This window comes from Melozone crissalis, unplaced genomic scaffold (assembly GCF_028551555.1).
Source record: "Melozone crissalis strain CALT ecotype California unplaced genomic scaffold, PUWL_Pcris_2 ptg000023l_1, whole genome shotgun sequence".
NCBI classification, from domain to species: domain Eukaryota; kingdom Metazoa; phylum Chordata; class Aves; order Passeriformes; family Passerellidae; genus Melozone; species Melozone crissalis.
Genome location: NW_026535801.1, coordinates 21,269,437 through 21,292,490, shown reverse-complemented (window position 1 = coordinate 21,292,490; position 23,054 = coordinate 21,269,437).

Sequence of the window (23,054 nt, the reverse complement as noted above, 5' to 3'; positions counted from 1 at the left end):
TTTGCATCTATAGAAAAAGTCTGCGGGTCTTGTTTCAGAAATATCTCTTGTACAGCGGGTAAAATGTAACCATTTTTAGAACAGTTACAGTTGAAAAAATTAATATTAAAATGTTTCAGAAACTGGATTAATAACTTACCTTTTCTCTTTATGTTTTTTTGAACTCCCCATTAACACCAAGAAATTCCCATTGCAACATGTTGATGCATGACTCATCCTAGGAGATATCCTCTATTGGATTGTGGCCCTAGATGAGACAGAGAGGTATCTTAGAAATGGCTTTTATCAATAAATTAAATTAACTCAAGGGCAATATTCCTACACTTCATGAATGGGTTGGTTTTTTGTTTGTGTTGTTGCTGTTGTTGTTTGTTCCATTTGCCCTCCATCTTTCATACTAAAGGAGATGCCAATGACAAATAGTTTTGGACAATATTCTGTTTCTGGTACTGCTTGAATGTTGATAATATTTCTCTGCAATGAAGCCTCAGGGACTGTCATATCCCCCACCCAGTGGCTTGCAAGAAATGCATTGGATAATGACAAGCTGCAGTGCACTGTGCTCAGAGAGCTAATGAGGTGCTTTGTTCTTGAGCATCAGTATATATTTCATCTACACCTTTCAGGTGCAGGAGTTTTAACTGACATTGTATGCATTTAAAAGGAAGTGAATTTCAGACGCAAGTGTAGGTACTGCACTGACTGTAATGATTTCATTATGTTCTCCAAACTCAGAATCAGGCTGTCCTCAGGGGAAATAGATGTTTTGAATGTAGGGTAGGGAATTACCAAAGAAGATTGAGGATGCCCTTGTGAAACAAGGTCATAAAGATGCTGTGACTTGTTAGAAGGAATAAGCGTATGATACATGCTCAGACATGTCTTTATTATCCTTTCCTTGACACTAAGTACCTCTGCTGAATGCTAAGGCTGCATTTCTATATCATGAATGTAATGATACAGTAAATGTGCAGGAAATAAAATTTCAGTCTTGTCCTTTTCTGCTTTTGCTACATATTTTTAAAAAGGTAATGGAAATAGGGATACATAACCTTCATTTTTAAAAAGGAAAAAAAAAAAGAAGACAATGGCGACTGCAGGATAGATAGCCTTTCCTCATTGCCCACTAAGATCATGGAGTGGATTCTCATGTGCTAAGGCACATGGAAAATAAGGGGGTGATTTGTGACGGGTGACGTACCTTCACAAGTCGTGCCTGACAAATTTGGTAGCCTTCTACAGTGAGGTAACAGCATCCTTGGATAAGAGAGATGAGACTGATGTCAGTAATTTGAACTTGTGCGAAACATTTGACACTGTCCTGCAAGACATCCTTGTCTCTAAACTGCAGAGGCATCAGCCCATGGATAAGAAATTGGCTGGATGATTGTGCTCATTGTAGTGGACAACTCGATGTCCAAGTGGAGTCAGTGACAACTGGTCTTCATAAGCGGTTGGTATTGCGGTTTAACATCTCCATTGGTGACATGGCCAGTGGGTTTGAGTGCACCCTCAGGAGGTTTGCTGATGACACTGAGCTGTGTGGTGCAGTTGGCAAGCTGGATAGAAGGGATGCCATCCAGAGAGACTGTGACAGGCTTGAGAGCTGGGACTGTGTGAACCTCATGAGATTCAACAAGGCCAAGTGTAAAGTCCTGCACCTGAGTTGGAGCAATCCCAAGCACGAACATAGATTGGGAGAAGAATGGAGTAAGAATAGACTTAGGGAGAAGTACTTGGGTGTGTTGGTTGACAATAAGCTCAACACAAGCTGGCAATGTGTGCTTGTAGCCCCAAAAGCCAACTGTGTCCTGGGCTGCATGAGCAACAGATCAAGGGAGGTGATTCACTCTGCTCTGTTCTCTGTTGTGGGGCTCCACCTGGACTACTGTGGGCAGCTCTGAGGGCCCCAACAAATGAAGAACATGGATGTGCTGGGGCAAGTCCAGAGGAAGACTTGCTGAAGAAGATGATCAGAGGACTGGAGCACCTCTGCTATGAAAACAGACTAAGAGAGTTGGGGTTTTCAGTCTGGGGAAGAGAAGGCTCTGGGGACACCTTAGAGCTCCTTTCAGTACCCAAAGGGACCTACAAGAAAGCTGGAGAAAGACCTTTTTAAAAGAGCATGTAGTGACAGGACAAGGGGAAATTATTTCATACTGAAAGAGGGTAGGTTTAGAGGCAGGTATTAGGAATAAATTCTTTACTGTGAGGGTGGTGAGGCACTGGAACTGTTTGCCCAGAGAAGTTGTGGCTGGCCCATCCCTGGAAGTTTTCAATGTTAGGCTGAATGGGGCTTTAAGCAACCTGGTCTAGTAGGTGTCCCTGTACATGGCAAGTGGGGTTGGAACTCAATGTTCTTCAAGTTTCCTTCCAACCTCAAAAAATTTTCATGATTGTGCTACTTGAAAGATTTATATTTTTAGACTGCAACTCTGAGTGGGAATAAATGTGGAAAATATGAATTTTGATTTTTAGGAAAATGCCATGTCTCCTAATACTAGCAAAGTGGACATCAGCTGTTTAAAACCTTGAACATTGCTATTTGTGTAAAAGAATGCTGTTCTCAGTATTATGAAATATACCAACTTGCTGAAGTTGTCTCTTCTGTTGTTTAGACTCCTACTGTGTGTTCATCATTGCTGTGTCTGATCATCCTGCAGTAGTTAACTAAGTGGTACAGTTCATGTCTGCCTCGTGCAGGGAGAGAAGTATATGTAGTGAAATATTTTATCTGAGGATTTTTTGTAACTGTGTAGATACAAGCTTGCATGTGTTGTTACGCACTTGTACTGCAAGGTCAAGATTTACGAAACACTGGGGTTTTTATCTATGTTATCTTTATCTTCCTGTGCAGCTCAGCCTATTGGATAGTTTTGCCTTTGCCGGAATACAAAAGCTGTGTGCAGAGTTCTTGAGCTTGGGAGCAAGGCTGGGTAGGTTATTTTTGACAATGCTTCACAACCCCAAGAAAAATCTCAACAATGTAAAACTTTCTTTGCATGTCTGAGTCAAACTGCAGCTTTGCCTCCCTCCAGATTGATACTAATGACAGGGACTTATTTATTTGCACTGCTGTATGTCCTCATCACCCTTTCCCTTCCCCGTGGGAGTTGCATGGTGGAAGTAAAAGGTGCTGCCTGAAGTACAAGTGTTCTGAAAGAAGAGTTGCAGTTTTTGTGTTATAGCCACATAAAACATTTCAGTGTTTCTTTTTAGCCCCTGCACTGTTCCTTCCTCCTGTTCCTCTGTTGTGCTGCCATACACTGCTCTCTCTTACCAGGAAGTAAATTAAATCCAGTGTTAATAACATGAGTAATACTACTGCTTGGATATAGGACAAGTAGGAGATAAGGGATGGAGACTAGGGGGCCTTAAGCCTTCTGGTAAATCTCTGCACTGAATCTGAGTTACAGAATTTGTTAGTTGCTTGGAAAATGTCTCCTGTGTCTTTTTGTTGCTGACTGCCTCTATTATCAAGATCTGCTTTTAGAAATCAATGTTAGTGTGGTATTTCAAGGTGATCTAGAATCCACATGTAGACTATGATTTTGCTTCAGCTATGTTGCAGACACATTAGTGCAGATTAAATAGAAGAAGATAAAAGGCAAGTTGATACAATCACATTTTCAGGACAAGAGAAGTGAGAGTGATCAAAGGCAAGAACATGGCTAGGTGACTCTGCTGGAGTACTCCTGTCACTCTCTTCACTTGAGCTGCTCTTAGCAGTTTTCCAGGCTCTTTGTAGCAGGAATTGGAAGCATGCCCAAGGAAGGTATTGTGCCATTACACATTAATTTTTATTTACTACTCGACAGCTAAGAACCAAAGAGCAGACCCTGTACTTCAATATGTGGCTGACTTACCACACACCTCTATAAAGTCCTCTCATCAGCAGGAGTTAGACTTCAGCTAGTCCTAAGGTCTGAGATATTAAATGCCTTTTTGGTACATGACAGATCTTTTGAAGCCTTTGAAGCTACAAAAGCTAAAAGCACCATCAAACTTCCAAATTGTAGGGTGTGTATAATGATCCATTAGAGAAAATAAGAAAGTTAGGGAGTAACAGGGAAATGTCTGGGATCTACAATTGCTCCTTCTTGAACAAATGCTGTTACACTGCAGAACCTCAGTTTTCTTCCCTGCCAAGGATGGGGTTACTACTTTAATCTATAGAATGCTTTAGGGCTGACAGGTGAAGGGGATTGAGGAAATACTTCGATTAATTACTATTTATCATGGTGCCACTATTATGGCTATCACTGCTATAATCTAATGTAGATTCATTTATGTAATGAAATAATTATCTTGTCAGTAGAGATTTGAGATGCAGCTTATATCTGTTGAGACAACGTAGAGACTTGTGACTTGCTGTAGCACAAACCTGTTGCTGTCCTGAGTTTTTGTGAGAATTGCTTAGTGAAGTGATGCACTCTAAATTTGAATAGCTGATCTGTTTGGGTTTTTGAGAAGCATTGAAAACTTGGATGTATACAGGTTTCAATATTTTTTTAACAGCTATAAATTGAGTCTACTTAATGATGTATACCCATAGTCAAGACCATAGACCATTCAGCAGATATGGAAGAGACATTGGTAAACCACTTGAGGGATGAAATGATAAATATTATAACTTGAAAGAGAGGCTCAAGAAAGACCTTGGGGCTAAAAAGGAACTTGTTTTTTACTCAGATCTTTCTTTACAGAAACTGTGGAAGCCAGTAGTTTTTGCAAGCAGGAAAGGATTTATGATCAAAGATGAAATGACACTGGGAAAAGGTGAACTGCTATTTGATATATGGTAGCCACCCAGAGCACACTGAGCACCAAAGGCTGCTGAGGTATCATGCTTCTGGCATTAGCCATGGAAAAGGGTGCCTAGTCTGTTTTTGAGTCAGACATCTAGCTTTTTTAAAGATGATCCACCATACTGTCATTTTGCTCTGACCAGGGAGACAGTTTGCTTCAGGATTGTTTTGAATAAAGACTCTAATGCCCAGAGAGAGAAAAACCACCCCTCTTTTAATCTGAGATGCAGTAGATTGGTTTCATGACAGTTTGAATTTTTTTATGTTTTTTTTAATGTTGGTTTTCATTATTACTCTGCCTAGCTATTTTGTATGGTGTTTGGGGGTGTTAATGAATCATAGCAGCATTGTAATTTCAGATGGGTTTGGTGAGGCATCCAGCATGTTAGTGCCTGTGAGCTGCCTGCTTGTGCTCCAGCCAGCCACAGGATCACACCAGTCTTGCACAGGAATAAATAGGTTTACTTTGCCCTATCTTACATATCTGCTGAGTGGGTCAGTCTGAATTCTTTCTTTCCTTGGCTTCCTTCCTTCCAGCACTCTGCTGTGCCTTAAAAATGCACCAGAGAGGGTATAATACCAGTTTTACAGAACAAAAGAAGAGGTGAAATAACTTGACCATCTTCAGCATGAATAAGTAGAGCAAGAGAGAAAAGAAATTCATTAATTCCCACACAGAGTCAGCACAATCCCTACTCTGACATCTCCTCTCTCAGACTTTTACCATTTCTTTCCCGTAGACATTTGAAAAAAGTCTCAGGACTTTGTGCTTCCTTCTGCACTGCTTGACCTCAGTGTTTTCCTGTAGTAACCAGAGTGGTTTGAGATACCTAGATCCTTTGAGCTTTAGCTGCCTTTTTTTCTTTGTTTAGCTACAATTTAAATACCAGCCAAACTGTGTCAGAATTGTTATTTAGCATGACTGCTTCTGACTACCTTCAGCTGCTTTCTTACAGGCTAATAGAAGTGCTGGAGAGCAAAGTCTAGTAACGCAGTTTCCTCTTCAGGGTAGATTTCATTCCTGCTCTTAACCTGTTCACCTTGTCAATAGCTGTATCTGTGAAGCCACATTTCCAGTTTAAGATTAAAGACTTCAGAGGTTACTTCTGTTACACTGAATGATAATAAAAAGCTTTCATTGCACAGGTTACCAAAAATGTTTTCAGCAAATATGCAAATATCCCTTTGCAAAAGAAGCTCAAAATGGACAGAAGTGATAGGGGAGAAGGAGCCTTCCATCTGTAGATGGCTTCCCGACCAGGGATTGGTCAATGATTTTGTGGAAGTATTACTTGAAGGTGACAAATAGTACTTTTTTCTCTTTTTCCCTCCTCAAAAATGTCTAGAAAATAAACTGTATAAATTTCCTGAAAGTAGGAGCAGATTAGATTCACCAAATTCAGAACTTTGGTCTTTATGCGCACTTGTTCCACAGTTGCGTATATTTTGAATGTGAGTGCCTGACATCCCTAAGTCAAATGAAATGCTACAATCAGAGCATGCAGCAGTCAAGAAACTAACAGGCAGCTATCATAACCTCAGAGTCTGTCACTTTGAACAGAAAATAGGCACCTAAGGCTAGAAATTGTCCGATCAACCTAGCATCTGTGCTGATGCTCACGTGTGTCTCTAAATGTTGTGGCGCAGCATTTTCTAGCCACTTTTTTGGTAATTTCTAATCATCTGAATTTGTAAAAGAATTTTTATATTTGGATGTTGGCTATACAGTGGGCTGATGCCGTTTGGATTGAGATTTTTAAAAAAATAATTTTTGGCTCAGTTAAATGCAGTCTTCTACTTCAGACTCTATGTGTATGAATTAGTGTACCTTTTTAATGCATAAAAATGGCTTCATAGTTAAATGTTTTCCTTCCATGTAAATCAATTACTTTACTTGTCTTTTTTAGTGATTGTTGTTCAGAGGGCAGAAGAAAAAGGGACTAATGAAATCTCCATTTTATGTTTAGCTAGTTATCCAAAAGACTTTGCCTTGTCTCAAAGCTTCATGCTTTTCACTAGCAAGATCCTTAAATCATAATTGATCTTAAGACATGGTTTCCAAGAATTGCTTTACAGGCAACTCTTGAATGTAATTTAAGAGATTTCTCCATCAGTTTTAACTGATACTCATAATCAGGAAAAAAAAGATTGACATTTGAAGTGCTCTTTTACACTTCTACAGTATAAATGTGACATAACTAATTCTTCCCATGTTTATGGTGTGTGTTTTTTGTTTGGCTTGGGTCTTTTTAATCCTTTGCTAAAGTAAAGCAGAAGCAGTATAAACAAGGCTTCTAGGTAATGCAGTGAAGTTCAGTGTTTTACTGCAGTGATTAAGAGTGTTCTATCATGTCTGACTGTATCGTGCACTGATTTCCTTTCATTCTCAGATGTGAATTCTTACCATACCCTTTGCCTCTTCCACCCACTCCAATTATCCCAGCTAAAGTAAAGTTTCTAGAATCAACCATGATTGTTCTAAAGAAAAATCAGAGTCTCCCTTCTTACATGTTTGGGGCACCTCAAATAAATAGCAGGTCAAATTACTAATCTATTAGCTCTTTGTCTGCCATGGTATGCACAGTTAGTCATGAAATATTCATGCAATTCAGAAGAAAGCTTGGGGGAGGGGGGTGTGGGGGGGAAGGCAACTCCTGAAATAAAACCACAGTATCGCAAGGTCAATCAGCTTGCTGCTTTTAGATTCAAGCGCAGGACAAACCTTTCATCCTAGAAACTTTGCCCAAGAATTATTTACTTTCAGCTGTCGAGCTTGTTAAATGATTACCTAAGTCTATAGTGTGCTTTTTTTCTTCACAGGAAGGCTTTTATAAATGACTTTTTTCCCTAAAGGATTACATTTTTACAGTACATGGTTCTCTATATATAAGCTTTTCACAGAAGTCCTAATCCGACTTCAAATTAAATCCATTGGTAACTCCTGTTGACTTCAGTCAGAACAGCAGTGTGCCTGTCTGTCTTCTTGCATTTAAAGAAAGTTCATTCAGCAATAGAAAGCACATTCAATGACATATAGTTATAAGATTACTGGGTTTAAAAGAACATGAAGTTGAATATGCACATAAATCTAAAACAAGATGTACAGTAGCTGGGCTTCCTACCCCATCTTCTCACTTAGCCTTGGAAAGTGAGTAAATATGTAATAAAAGAGGAATTTTGAATAAAAAAGAAAAATAAAAACCAGTGTTACATCTATGGAAAATCTATGCGAACATTATGTTCATTATTATAATATCACAGTACCTTCTTCTGTGTACTAGTGACACTCTGTTCTTGTGCTTTCTCATCAATGTGAAAAATTTGTGAGGGATGGCTTCAGTTTGAAGGCAATTTTTCCTCTTTAAATACATGAATGTGTTAGGGAAGCTGAGAAGAATCCAGCTTGTAATCTGAAGCAAAAGGTGACAAGGTTGACTCCAAGGTTGGTTGAAGAAAAATTAATTCCACAGATTCAGGCTGATGCTTGTAGAAGCTCATGTCTTTTTCCATTATGCCAGATGAACAAAGGGTTGCCTGTCATTTTTATTTCAACACCTCATTTATTTTGATTTATCTGGTTAAAAGTTTTGGAAATCTTGCAAATTACCACCTGAGGCTCTGATTTTATATGTATTTGTTTATATATTATTATGTAAATATTTACACAAATATTTATATATATTTATTGATTTTGTATTTACATTATGTTGGATTCACAATGCAATGACTTGTAGCCACTTGCAGATGTTTAAAAATGTGTGGTTTTTGACTCAATTCAAGACAGAAATTACTTTCTTATTCATGTTGGAGACTCCTACTAATCAGAAACACTGAGGATATATAAAATTGTGGAGTCATAGGGTATTGGCTGGAAAGAACATTAGTCCAATATCCCTCTCAAGGCAGAATAATCACTGGGTCTGCTGTAGTTTCATCTAAGTGTATTCTGAAAACTTCCAAGGATGACAATTTGGCCTATTCTAGGTTCTCCAGAATGGTTTCTTGCTGGAGATATTTTCCCCCAAATATCCAGCCTGAATCTCCCAAGCCTCGATTTCCAGTTGCAGTTTGTTTTCCCATGTTACACTATTGGTTACTAATTTAAGAGATTAATTCCATAACTGCCTTTGAAATAGCTGTAGGCTGCTAGAACCTTCTATTGTCTCTAGATAAGCCTAGACTAAACACATTTGAAAGCACAAAATATTCTGTAGGCAAATATTACTGTAGTAGAAAATATATTCTGTGGCACATGTCACATATACCCATCACTAGTGGCTGCTGAAGCAGATGAATCATAGTAGAATAGAAGTGCGATCCATAGCACATGAAATTTCCACTGGCTGCCAGCCAGCGTTTTTCTTGAACAATTTAATGCTCCACCCTGTAGCAGGATACCCTGCCCAGCAGCAGGATCAGGAAGTGAGACATGGCTTTGTTTTTTTGAAAAAGAGCATTCACTGGCATGAAAAGAAATCTTGTCTAAATTCAACTAACTTTGTGCATCCTCCAGCGGAACTGACACATTCGCATAACCTGTTCATTTTTTAGTGAATGGTTTGTGCAGCCCTTCAGTCTCACTTCTAGTTAGAGATGGAGGAGGCGTGGGGAAATGGAGTCTGGTGTTGGATGTACCTATCTAGTTTCTTTTTTCTGAAGAATTGTATTAAACACCTTCACATTACCCATTTGCAGATAGCACCTACATTGTTGTTGCTGTGGTGTTTATGGCAAAGTAGAAAGTAGTTCAGTAAAGTCACCAAAATTCTGCTTTAAAAAGATTTGCCACATAACATGTCGTCACCAGACCAGTGTAATTCTTTTTGTCCTACTGAAAATCCTAAAGAGGTAAATGTAATGAAAATGTAGATATTCTGAAGTGTTAAAATTATCTCAAAATGCTGCACTGTATTAAAATGCTGAAATGAAAAAAAAATTCAGTATGTCTTGCTCTTAGAAAATTGATGTTGGTGAAAGAAATGTTTTCTGAGTTATTTAGATACTGCTTTTTTTCATGCAACAGAGTTGTTCCTTTCTTGTACCATTGCGTTGACATTGCAGCAAGTCAAGTGCATGATATTGTATTATGCAGTTTGGGATTTTGAATGGGAAATGTAGATTTTGTTGTGAGGATATGGAAAAAAACATGGTACGCTTTAAAAAGATTATTTTGTATGTGGTTATACAAACTATTTCCTTCAAGAAGCCAGTTTAGGAGATTGTAAAAGAGTATATATGAGTTGACTTCTAAAGTGAGGTGCCATTGACTTTAAAAGTGCTGTGCATGTTGTTTCTTCACAGTTATCTGCTGTGATAATGAAATAAAGATGGGGTGCCATGCAGCCCATTGAGGTTGAAAAGCCCATTGCTGTTGTCAGTTGCTCGTGATATTGGATAATGGCTGCATCAATCCCCATCATTGGGGAGGTTGTGGGGAAACCTGCACGACAGTCCCTGTGGGAGCCTGCAAGGCTCAGCTCACTGCCGAGTGGGACACTCTGTCCCTTGATGCTGCTGCTGGCACACTGAGCCCCAGGCCCTTGTGTGAGCTGTCTCACAGAGCTGGGTAGATCCTGCTAGGAAAGGATTGCAGATTGAAACTTGAGTTATGCGGTTATGTCACACAGTGAGCTCTAAAACAAGGATTGTTTTGGGTATTGTTTCACAAGCACATCCTGCAGAGCCAAAATGAGGTGCTGCCTTCTTTGCTGTGCTAGCTTTTATTCCACCTGTATAGAAGGCCATCTCCACTTGTAAGTTCTTTTTAAATAATTTGGAGATATGCTGCTGTGGGATGCAGACTCTTGACTCCTGTCAGAGGCACTGCGAGAATTACTGGTGCATGTGCATAGAAAATTTCTGCCTTATTACCATAAACACACCACATATTGCCAGTTATTTGTGTGTTAATAATCACATTTCTCAGATTAATCTGGTTCATGGTAACATATCTATAAGAAGTATTAAACCTACAGATGAAGACAGGAGCACAGTTAATTAATGATTGTAATGATTCTTTTCATTTGTGGTTGGGATCTGGAAAGGTCACACTGGTAAAAATTTTATGTAATACTCCCACACTTCCCTTCCTTGTCTTAGATGATTTTTCTCTATTAAGAGGTGAGAATAGTAGAATATTGAACTTGGGAGTATGGGTCTATATTCAATGCTTGATGTTATTACAGAATATTGAGAAATTGGTCTTTGCTCTTTACTGTTTCAATGGTCGAGTTTAAAATCAAAACTCTGCACTAGAGATGACAGATATGACTTACTTTCCCAGCTTTTCTACAAATTTCAAGATTTCTGGTACTGCTGAGGTCTTTGCAGTTTTGCCATTTGTAAGGTAAGACTAATGATAGTGGTTACCTTGGCAAGGTATTTTGACAATAATGAACATAGAGTTATTGAGAGCTGGGTTTTTCTTTTCAGATAAATATTACATCCAAATTATTTTAATTTTCCACCAAATTAATAAATTATATTTGTAAATTTTATAACTTTTCTTTCTCTTCTGATGGAATAATTTTCATTTACAGTTTTCAAAAGGTATTTCATTTTAGTAATTAGAATACTCCTTTGGTTTTGTTTTCTTTTTTTAATTTGCCTCTGGTGGATTCTAGTCAGTACATGTTTTCCTGTACTTATGCTTTCCTTTAAGGAATAACAATGGAGGCAGCAGGTGTGGTGATTGATTCTGGTGATTGATTGACTAGTTAAGTGCTGATGTCTCTAGGAGGAGTTAAGGCCATTTTTATAAAATTGAAAATGAAAGAAAATTATAAGGGGTGGATTTTTTTAGTGATTGAGACAGCTTTTGCTTTGTATTGTTAGAAAATGAATTTCCTGCACAGTAGCAATTAGATTTCTTGAATTATATTATCATTCTATTCAGTTTAATATTATAGTTGTCACTTACATAATGAGCCTTCTGTATATAGCTTTGATACACCAAGCCTTGCTGTTTCACACAGGGAATATGAAAAAAGTAAGTATCTACCTCTAGATTTTCCTGCTTGCCCTGTAGTCTGCACAGCAAGCTTTTGGATCCAAATAATGGAACTGGCATGATTTCTAAATGGTAAAAGACATCCCTACTGCTGACTACCAGGGAGCAACACCAACTCTTTGGTGGCATGTTCTTGTTTTTGCTGCTTTGTCTCTACTTAGAAATTCCCACATCTCCACTGACTCATACTGGGAAATATCCATAGTTTTATGCTTTTATTTGCTCAGATATGCTTGTGTTTTAGTGTTCAATTTTTTAGCTTAGATTGTAGAGAAAATGTGAATGGATTTCCCTAGCATGAAGATATATGGTCACAATATGAAAAAAGGGCCATGAGACAGGCTATTATAAGGTAAATGAGAGATGAGATTTAGCAAGTATCTAGTTAGTGCTGTGCTACCTGTGCCTTTAACTACCTTTCCTTTAGGGGAAGCCTCAAATTTGTTGCAGTTGGGAGTTTTTTTTATTCTCAGCCATGTCACGCCATTGAAGGGAAATAAGTCAGTTCCAAATTGGTGTGGGCAAATATCCCAATTTCATCTCAAAGCCGGATGGAGCTGTGTGCTGTGATACACATGAATTTCCAGGATGGCTAGGATCAGGAAACTGAAACTGCATTAGCAGGATTAGAAACCTTTTGGAAAGTGCTTTTCTGGAACAGAGCATGTTCGGTGCAGATGAATAATGCTAGTGCCACTTAGAAAATTATGAAGAACAAACCTGTAGATAGGACTAGCCCAAGTCCAGTACCATTCAGAAATTGTCAAGGAGTATACTAACTGGCAGTAAAAGGATCCCTTGTCCCATCCTCCAGACATAAAAAAAGAGTAAAAAATAGTTCCCAAATGTCAAAGCAATTTTAGTAGTAAATTTGCAATGTAGTAGTTTGACAGTAAACTTCTTTGATAAAAGAAGTGAAAATTATGTACCCTGCATGAATTACACTACTATGCTCTCAGCAAGGTATGTGTAGCCCCAGTCAGGTGCACTAAGAGAGATGTGCATTTGTGTGTTTATACTTATTTCTAGCCATCCTTTAACTTGAAATATTTCTGTCCACTTTAGTGAAACAGTGGCATATTTTAGGATATGCATGTTTAAGACTTAGATTGTTTCTGATCTGCTTCCCACAAAACAAACAAACCAGTCTCCTTGGTTTGGGGTTTTTTTGGCCATTATGCCATGCTTGCTCAAGGTAATCAGCAATATCAGTGTCTGACAATAGCTCACTTCCCAGCCAGCTCCAGTTTAGGCAGGACTTTAGTATGTTTCCTGTTATGACAGCGCCTGCTTATTTCCTTTTTGTGCTTATTAGGTCTTGCATGCTTAATGAAATTATGCTCTTCAAAGACTCCAAAATGCATATCAGTTTCTATCTGGTATTGTTTTGGATAATCCACAGAGTTTCCCTTTGGTTTGTTTCCAAATGAAATTGTGCCAATTTTGCACGTCTGCAGTTGTGCAGACCCGGCTGCCCCATGGAGCACCCAAAAAACTGGTGTGTCTCCCCTCGGCAACAAGGGCACTGTGGGAAAATGGCAAGACCTGATGGATCGGGGAGCTTTGTTGCCTGGCAAATGTCTGAGGGTTCCTCTTCCAGAGGCTGTGCATTGCCACTGGCATGTGCTCTTGCAGGTCTTTCACCAGGGGACACCTTTTCTCCAGTCAGGAGTCCAGTGGTGCTTTGCAGACTTCAGGCACCCACTTGCCCTCCTCAAGCTTACCTTGGCTGGTTTCTTCCTCATGTACCAGCCAGATGGCTGGTGCTCAGAGACAAAGATGAAGGATGGGTTCAGCTGCAGCATGAGGGATTTCAGGAAAATCAGGCACTTAGTTTGAGGTTTTGCTTGGGCATTAAAAATAATGGTGTTTATGCTTGAGGAAATAGGCTTGTTGGCTTCAAAAGCATCTACTCAGTCCCATTATCTGCAAAATTATTTCTGTGTTTGTATGAAGAGCACGTGACTTCTTGGAATGTTGCAGTATTTTTAATAGAGAGCTGGACAGTGTATAAATAAAATGAATAATTGAAAAGTCCATGGCATGCTTGCCAAATAAAATCAGATTTTTTTTCAGCCATTATTTAAGAATTATTGGTAGATGTGCTAATGCCTGATGGAGACACACTGTCCTCATGGATGTGAGTAGTAGTGACCACAAATGGAAACAAGAGCAAATGTCCTTCCCTAAGTATGGTGCAGAAAGTATTTTCAAATCAAAGGGCCATTTTGTTAAATCAGCTAGTCTGGATGTAATGTTTCATAGTGACTTCTTGTTTAGCAGCAGATTCTTTTTATGCTAAAATCATTGTTTCATTCATGACTCCTAGCCTTATATGAATAAACCCGTTCCATTTCACCTACTTGCCTTGCAGCAAAATCACTTCATTTTAGGTTTTTTAAATAAATGTCAGCTAAAATGAGTGTTTAATTAAATAATAAGGACCTCTGTTGCTCAGCTATTAAAGATCAAGCTCCATTTGGGGGCAAAAACTTTTCAGACATTGCTTAGCAAAACATATTTTATTTTTATAAAGGCATCTGGTATTTTTGGACACAACATTCTCTGCTAAATCTGACTGCCAGTTTTTTTTACTGGTGTTTTTAATTGTCTTTTAAGACTTGCTAAGCTACTGCCTAACCTTGATTTATGTCAGTAATGAAAACCGGGGGTTTGGAGCAATGTATAATCAGTCACTTTTTCATACATCCCATGACTAGCCATTATTTATCTTAACTTACTTCTATCATAGATTTCTGAAGCAGTAAATCTCCTGAATGATCTCTTTGAGCAGGTCTTGCCCTTGCAATTTTAACCTTGTTAACAATAATTTTTACAGTTCTTTCTATAGGTAACAATAGGGAGCATGTTTCTCCCGTTCAGAGTTTTGTATATGTATGTTCACAGAAGGAAAAAGAACACGTTTCAATTTTTAAATGTGTTCTATGTTCTGCTTTAGCTCACTGCAAACAAGGAGTGATCTTGTAAACTCTGTACCCTGCATGCAAGGAGCAATGAAAACAAAAAGATAAAAATCAGTTATTCTGTAGGATGGTGCTAAATGACAGATCTTTTCAGGCAGAAGCATAGCTCTTTTGGTAATAAGACTGCAGACTCTTTTTTCCTTTGATCTTCGTAAAAAAATTAAGAACTCAATGAATCAGTGTTGCATAAATGAAATTATGTGGTGGTAAGTAACATTAAGAAAATTGTATTTAGTTGGGGTTTTTTTAACATGCTTGTGAACATTAGACTGTAGCTCAAGTCCCTTGTAATTATATTAGAAGTTTATACCATTAATATCTGGAAAATATAGAAGTCCTGCAAGATTTTTGTGTCTCTTTAGTTGCCTATACATAAAGCCCTGTGAATTCCTGGCATTTGGAGTGGGTGACTCAGGATTTCAAATCACAAGGTTAGCATAAAAACCTGTACATTTAAGAGGCTTTATTTTGATCACAGCCCTCCTAAAGCACTTTTTGAGAGATGTGTGCTATACTGGAGCATTGCTGGGTCTGTGTTATAGTCCTAGACTTCCCAAGACCCAAGACTACTCTTGCTTGTTTTCCTATGTTTGATGAGCAACATTTTAAAAGAGCTTTTTGAATTCTGTGTTGTTTCATCACTGCTTAAAGGGGTGGATCTTCACGTTTCATGGCTGCTGAACACTTTCGCCTCAGGTTCTTGCCTCCTTGTGCCCTTCATCTCTCAGAAGTTGTGCTTTACCCTGCAGCCCTCTGGGGACAGATAGCATGGAGCCTGAAATATTTGCAAAATCTTTTGTCTGCAGTTATTACAAGAAACCATGATAGATAGGAGTATTTTCATGCAATTCGCTATTTCAGTATCCTCAGCACTCTTGAGCTTTCTCAGGGCTAAGGTCAGTCTGCTGTTATGACTTGCTTCATGTTTTTTTTCCTGTGGTTGCAGTCTGAGTCATGAAGCAAGGCTGTGGACCTTACCTATTTTCTGATCTGAACTTCCTTAAAATTAGCCTATGAGACTACTAGACTAAACTTCATGTGATAGCCATGTGTCCAGCATGCTTGTTGAACAGCTGAGATACTTCATCAGGACACTACTTAACTATCACTCACCTGAAATTCTCACCCAAAAACTTGACTGGTCCTGGATGACAGTGGATTTACTAACACATGATCTATTTCAAGTGACTGGCAAGTCTTGGAGTACATTTGTGTAAATAGCTTCAGTTGGGCTCAAGCCTGTATCACACATCACACCCACAACTCCTGCATGCTCTGAGTTAGACAAGACAGGTAAGGAAATAATTAATTGAAACTGCTGCTTGAGATATTGTACTCTGAGTTCAGTTTTCTGACTTCTCACTGGAAGTGCACAGAATCATTTGCTTGGTACAACAGCAACAGGGAGAGTAGTTTGAGAAGATGATGGGCTGCCAGCTGAGCCCAGGGAGGAGGGACTGTGCACATTCAGTGTACACTATTATGCATATTAGCAGGCACATTGAGAATAACTGGGAAGAACAAAATCACCCAACAGTAAAGCTGCATTCCTAGTGCTGTCTGATACCAACTAGAGAAAATTCTATTAAGTGTCACTATATCAGTATATGTTGTTGGTTTCAAAAGCACACTTTAAAATGAGCTTAAAAATAAACCCATGGGAAATAAAAGGCCTTAGAAGCAATTTTAATGACCTTCCTAAAGACTCTGCTTTCTTTTGTGTAATCCACATTTCTTTCTTAGAATTTGGTAAAGTCCCTGGATTTGTTCTTGGGGTTTTTGTTTGGTTTGGTTGGGGTTTTTTTTATTTTTTTTTTTTAATTAGGTGAAAACTGCCTTCAAAATTTATTATTGTTTGCTGAAGTATTTTATCTTGACAGTACTTTAAAAGTCACGATCAGCAGATTGCCAGGGACAATCAATCAAAGACAATCAAGGACAAAAATGCCAACCAGCCAGCCTTTCTGAGAAAGAACTTTATCTATAGTTCAGCTTTCTCTTTTCCAGCTCAGATAACTCACTGCTCAGCTGAGTCATCCTCCAGCACAGCTCATTACCAAGCTACAACTCGCATCTACCCATAAATCACTCCACCAGCTACGTTTTGGTTTAGCAGGGCCACGACTTGTTTTAGATACAAATTTTCAATTTCTTTCCCTGAAGCTGCATTTTACATGTTTTGTTGCTTGAAATCTTTATCATGTTACAGGTCTATGTTAATGTTTGCATGAACATCAAAAAGTTGGTGATTTTTCATTGCTGAAGCTGGAAACCAAACCAAGGGGGAAGTTAGTAATATTTTTTCTCACCAACCCATCTACTCTCCCATTCAAATGCAGGAATAAAGGCATAGGTGGGAAGAGGCAAACAAAACTCAGAAATTATAATTCTGGATCTGATCCTCTGGGGAGTGGAGATGCTGTGTCAATTTTATTGAAAATGTAGTGTCATTAATTGTTATTGTAGGGGAATGTTCAGATTTCCTTAAATGGTGGACTAGGACAATACAGTGCTTCTGTTAAGGCTTCTTTGCTCTGCTCCTCTGTTGCTGTTAGTAAACTCTCAGTACCATGCTGGGAAATAATATTCAACTAAACGTGGGCCAAATTACTTGTTTGATGGTGACGCTCAGCATGACCTTGAGATAAACAGCAGGATGTGCAGTGCTTTGCTTACAGCACAGTCTGTTTCACGAACTGTGGAACAAGCTACCCACATCTTTTCAGTAGAGATAAGTGGCTAAGTGGACTTCTTTTAAAATATTTAAGGATTTTAAACCAAAGAATAGTTGAGAGAGTGATAAGCCATGATCCAAATCTTTGAATCTTTGAACTGAAATTTGAATTAAGGTTCTTTTAAAACTCTACCAGAGCCACACCCCCTTTTTTTTTCTTTTTTTTTCTTTTTTTTTTTTTTCTCGAGGGACTAGTGGGGCAATGAGAAAGCAGAACAACTTTGAAAAAGGTTTTCTTAAGCCAATTGGACTTTGGAGGACTGTTTTTGCTGTTCTTGCTATTGTTGTCTGAGAATGCAGAAAATTGTAAATTGTCACAAATCTTGGATGCAAACCCTCCCATAGTTTTTGGCTCGTAAGATAGATAGTAGACTGTGGTGTCCTACTTCACTATTCTTCAAGCCACCTTGCAAGGTGTTTCTGACCTTAGGGCTCTAGAGAAGCAGATGGTGTACCAAAAAGGCTATTAGGTTTGAAACAAACTTGACAAAAATGTTTTAAACAAAAGCATAACTATATGGCAGCAGTGCTGCCAAGGTATTGATATGTGTAGTATGCCCAGATTTGGCTTAATGTGATTGGTGTATGTTTACCACCTATGGATTTAATTTGTGTTCTGCAAGGAGCTCCTTGATTTCAATGGGCTGATGGTCCAAGGCTGTCAGTTAACCTTGGGCTAATGCATTGATAGCTGAAAGAAAGGAAAATATATAGCTAGCTCAAAAGGAAAAGGATGTTAGCATAAAAAGAAATGAAAGTGGACTCTGAAAGCTGCATAGCTGAAATCCTTTAATGCAGGAGACTAGTAGATATTATTTTCATCAAAATTAATAACTCTGGAAGAACACATTCTCTTGAGTCTGGGTCTTCAAGTTTGGCACTGTTTCAGAATTGTAACATTGTAAAAGAATATGAAGTGCACACTGCTAGTGTGCTATAAACCAGCTTTTTATATAATAGCAATTGGTTATATAGATTTTTTATTTTCTTTTAAAAATTTTTAAAGTTTTTTTTACTGGACAGAGAAGATACTATTAGTTCTATGAAACCAAGGTCCTATTTCCTTGAAATAAGTCGTAAAAATCTCACTTGACTTTCAGGGAGATTAATATTTCAGCTCTTGTTTGAGACTGCCCTGAGGAAAGACCAGTGCTTGACTGTGTCATTCTCTCTCTCTTGATAACTTCTAATATTATGATCTGCCATGTGTGTTATGGAAGATCTGCACTCACCATCTTTTGTTTCTCACAGCAATGTATCTTCTTTGTAACAAAGCTGTTGTCTTGGTTTGATGTCACTGTGAATTCTTGGTAGTGGTAAACGCCAACATACACAACAGGATAGAAAAACCAATATTGTAACATGACAGCATGGATTTTCCATGGGTTCAATGACTTAGTCCTGTAGTCTACGACTACAGCTAGAAAAACGTACAATGCCCTTAGTTTGAAACAGTTCAATGGAAATGTGTGATTTCTCTTTCTTTCCTCCCCCAGAAATCCATCCATCTTTTCCTGCTTTGGACAGACTTCAACATTTTGAACTGTACTTAAAACCAGAGCAGACTTGTTTGGTTTTTTGCTTTTTATGGTTCAGCTGTTGCAGGACATTGCCTTTATTTATGTGTTCTTCACTTAACCTTCTTAGTTGAATACCTTTTCTTGTTAAGCTCCTTGTTTCTGGGTCTCTAACTTCAAGGCAAATGTATACGTGGCAATGGAAGCTGAATGTGATTTACTGATACCGTAATTTGTTTTGAAATATTTTCAGTAGTGTGTTGACAGTATTTGCTATTGATGCACTTAGTAGGATTGCAGTTCTACATACAACTTACATAATAGTGTTGTATTTAGTAGTTCTTGTAGTTTCAGAGGACAGAAACCGTGCTCTTCTGTATAACTGTTGGTGGGTTGTTTTGTTTTGAGTTTTCCTTCTATATGTATAAATTCCTACTGAAAGACTGCTGAGCCTAAAGCCTTTTGTAAAACAGAAGCCTTCTATTTTAAAGAAGCAATCACACAAGTTTTTCTCTAAAGGATGGTTTAATTATTCCTCAAGAAAATAATTTATCACTCAAGAGCCTATGTTTCTTGGCATCTAAAAGAAATTATACCTTTATTCTTTTTTAAAAATAAGGCTGTATAGATTTCAAATCATATACTGGAAATTCATATAGAAAGGTCTTGTTCTGATAAATATTCAGAAAGATGAGTTACTAAGCTGTGCTGGTTCCTCTCATGCAAACACCTTTGCATGTGGTCTCATCCCTGTGAACTGCATGGATCAGTGAACACTTCTCAGATGTCTTTTGCTGGTATCTCTGACAACCTCATATTGAAAAACTCTGTAGTCAGTTAACAGCTCTTCCAAGCCTGGGACACCACATGATTTGATGCTCTCAACTTGGTACTGAATCAGGTTGTGCACAAAATATCCAACTAGACATTGATGGGCTGTGAGTAAATCCTCACAGTGGCTTTGGGGTTTGATGTGGCTCCTAGCACCTGAGCCTCTCTAATTTGGCTGCTCCTGAACACTTACTGTTGTTTGAGGACCTGCCCTTGAAGTGCCACAACAAAAGCCTCTTGGAGAGAATGGGCAATACTTCAGTATGATCACACTGAGCCACAAAGACCAAGGGCACAAATAGGTGTTATTAATGAAATGGAGTCTAATGTCTCTAAAGTACCAAACTCTGGGCAACCACTCCTTTTTTTTTTTTTTTTTTTTTTTTTTTTTTTTTTTTTGTGCATGTATTTTTGATGTGATAAATCCTGACAGCTCCTGCAGTGTGATTATAGCCTAGTACAAAACCAAATGCTTTTGTGCTGAGGCTCCAACACTCATGGCACCAAAAGACGTGGGATGACTTTCTATTAAATATGGTAGTGGCACATGTATTTTAAAAATATGACATTTCCTTTGAAAGTCATCTAGCACATGTACAGAAGCCACTGTTCTAAAAGTGATTACGCAGTCAGGATATTTTTTCCCTTAGCAGTGCAGTTTGTATTCTATGAAAATAATAGTTGGCATTAGAGCCAATCTTTTTAAAGTTGCTTTCAATTTCAAAACTTTTAAAATATTCTCACATGCTTTAGCATGCATTTTACCTGTTTTACAGTTAAGAAGGCTGAAGTACAATGGTTTGTCTGAGATCACAGAATATAGCACTGGTAAACCTAGGAGAACAGTAACAGCGTTAAAACCTGTTGTTTTCTAGCTTACTTAATGCATGCTTTCCTGTGGTGCTTATCTTGAGGTTAAAGTGCAGAAAATGCTTGGTTGGTTCAGAGGTGAAGGACTTCAAAAGCAGCATTTAAAATGAATACATATTTATACTATTCTGATTTGGATTTATATTTATGTCAAACCAAATTGCTTGGTTATTTCCTTCCCCCTCCTAGGCACCCCCCATCCCAAAAAAAAGATGGCTAGAGTGTTGAGTAAAATGCTGTGGAGGTCACTCAAAAGAGACATGACTGAAGCTGTTTGGAAAGAGGAAAACAGAAAAGTTGAAACAACTAATCCTTTTGTGTAGCATTGCAAATAGAGCCCTCATGAGCTGAGAAAGGATTGTGGGATTGGGGGAAGGGAAGCAGCATTTCAGTAAGCAGTTAGGACAGAAGTGTTTCAGCAGCAGATGATTTTGGGGAGTAGCTGTTTGATGAAGTGCTGTTTTACTAGCACCTTCAAGCAAAACACCTATAAGAATCAACTTACAATAATCAAACTGGTCCCCCTGCCCTTTTTTTCTTTCTTTCTTTCTTTTTTTATTTTTTTTTATACTTTATTTACTCTTAAATGTAGGTCACTGATTTTGGCAAACTTGGACGTGGGTTTTGTAATTTAAAAATTCTGCACAGCTTGCTCACCAGGCTGCACTGAGTTCGCTTGAGTGCATGGAGGAGTTGGATAGTCCCAGCAGATCTGAGGAGGGGCAGGAGGGAGTCTCCTGGTGTGGCAAACCTGAGGGAAGTGTGGATGGTGTTCCAGCTGGCCTGCTGCTACTGAAGGCAATTTACAGCAGCTGAAATGCTGTTCTCTGCTTTTCTGCTTGTGTCAAGAAATTGAGATGTTTCTGTTTTGTGTTCTATACCTGACAGTTTGTGAGGTCAGCAGAGTGCTGCTGTGCTAGTGCTGTGTTCAGATATACAGGTCTGCAGCAACAAATCTCCTTGTTGCACATATAGCTCTTGATGCTGATTTTATGCCTTAGATGAGCACTATGCATGAGACTGAGACCTGTCACTCTCTGAATTTTTTGATCTTTGTATAATTAAATTATTTTCTGTGATATTGTATTAGCTGTGGCAGGCAGGCATAGCCTTGACTGAGTAAGGATCTCCTTGTCAGGTCACTGCATCCTGTAGAGTGTGGGTTTTCAGGATACTTACACCACCAGGATGTAGGTTTTTCTGGAGCACAGTAAAAAAATGGGATTAATAGGTTGGTAGGCATAGGTTGGATCATGCCATTAAGCTGGTGCTGAAAAGGCCACTTGTTTTTCCTCCAACCCAAATGGGTAAAGCTTTTCTAATTTAAATATTTTCTAAATTAAAATTAATGGCTTGTCTTGATTATTTTCCATCCTTTATATCAGAGTTTAGCAAAATAATATAGTGGAGTTTTTCTTCTGTTAGAAGGGTGGTTTCATGCTCACACCTCGAGAATGGGATACAAGTAGGGACGGGCAGGCGCGCACTGTCTGTACATGTTCCACTATCCAGCTTTTCAGGAGCCCGGCTGTCCCTCTGCGGGAGGGTGGGTGTTCAGCAGTAGCTGTGTCAGCTGCTTGGAGCTGCTGGGCATGCCTGTGAGCCCATGGCCATTTCAGCAGAGTTGACATCATTCTTACAGAACTCCAGTAGTCATGCTTTGGGAATAGGAACTTGGAAATAGCTTTTTACTGGAAACCGCTGCTGCTAACCAGTAGCTTTGTGATACAAATTCAGAAAATACCTACTTACAAAAAACTTCTTGGAAGCTCATGCAAAAGATTGCAGAAGAGTTTTATTACCCATTCCAAGATTATCAAACATGTTTGGCTCCAGGAGATAATTTCTGTTCTTCAATTCCACTTTAAGCTGTAATATTCTTTTGGGGTCTGACATGAAAGGTGGATTTCTGCTTTATTGAGCACATGTAAAGCATGAGGGCACAGCCACAGTAGGGATAGCCTTTGGCTATTAAAACCCAGGTATACTTAGCGTGTTTGTTTGGCTTTGCCAAAGCTATATACAAGAGCTTTCTCAGAGTATGTAACCTGAAGGGGCTTTCCTACATCGTGCTGGCTGGCTAGTGTTTTGATTTGGAAGGAATAGAAACATCAACATGCCCTCTAATTTCCTCTGCTCTGGTTTTCTTTAATATAATTAGCTTACTAAGCAGTAGAAGATAGGGTCATTAGCAGAACTCCATTCTTTGTCTTGACATGTTAGCTGCCCACTTTTCCTTCAAATTTATCCTTAAAAATCCAGTTCTTTTAAAATTATATTATAAAAGCACTTTCAAATTTG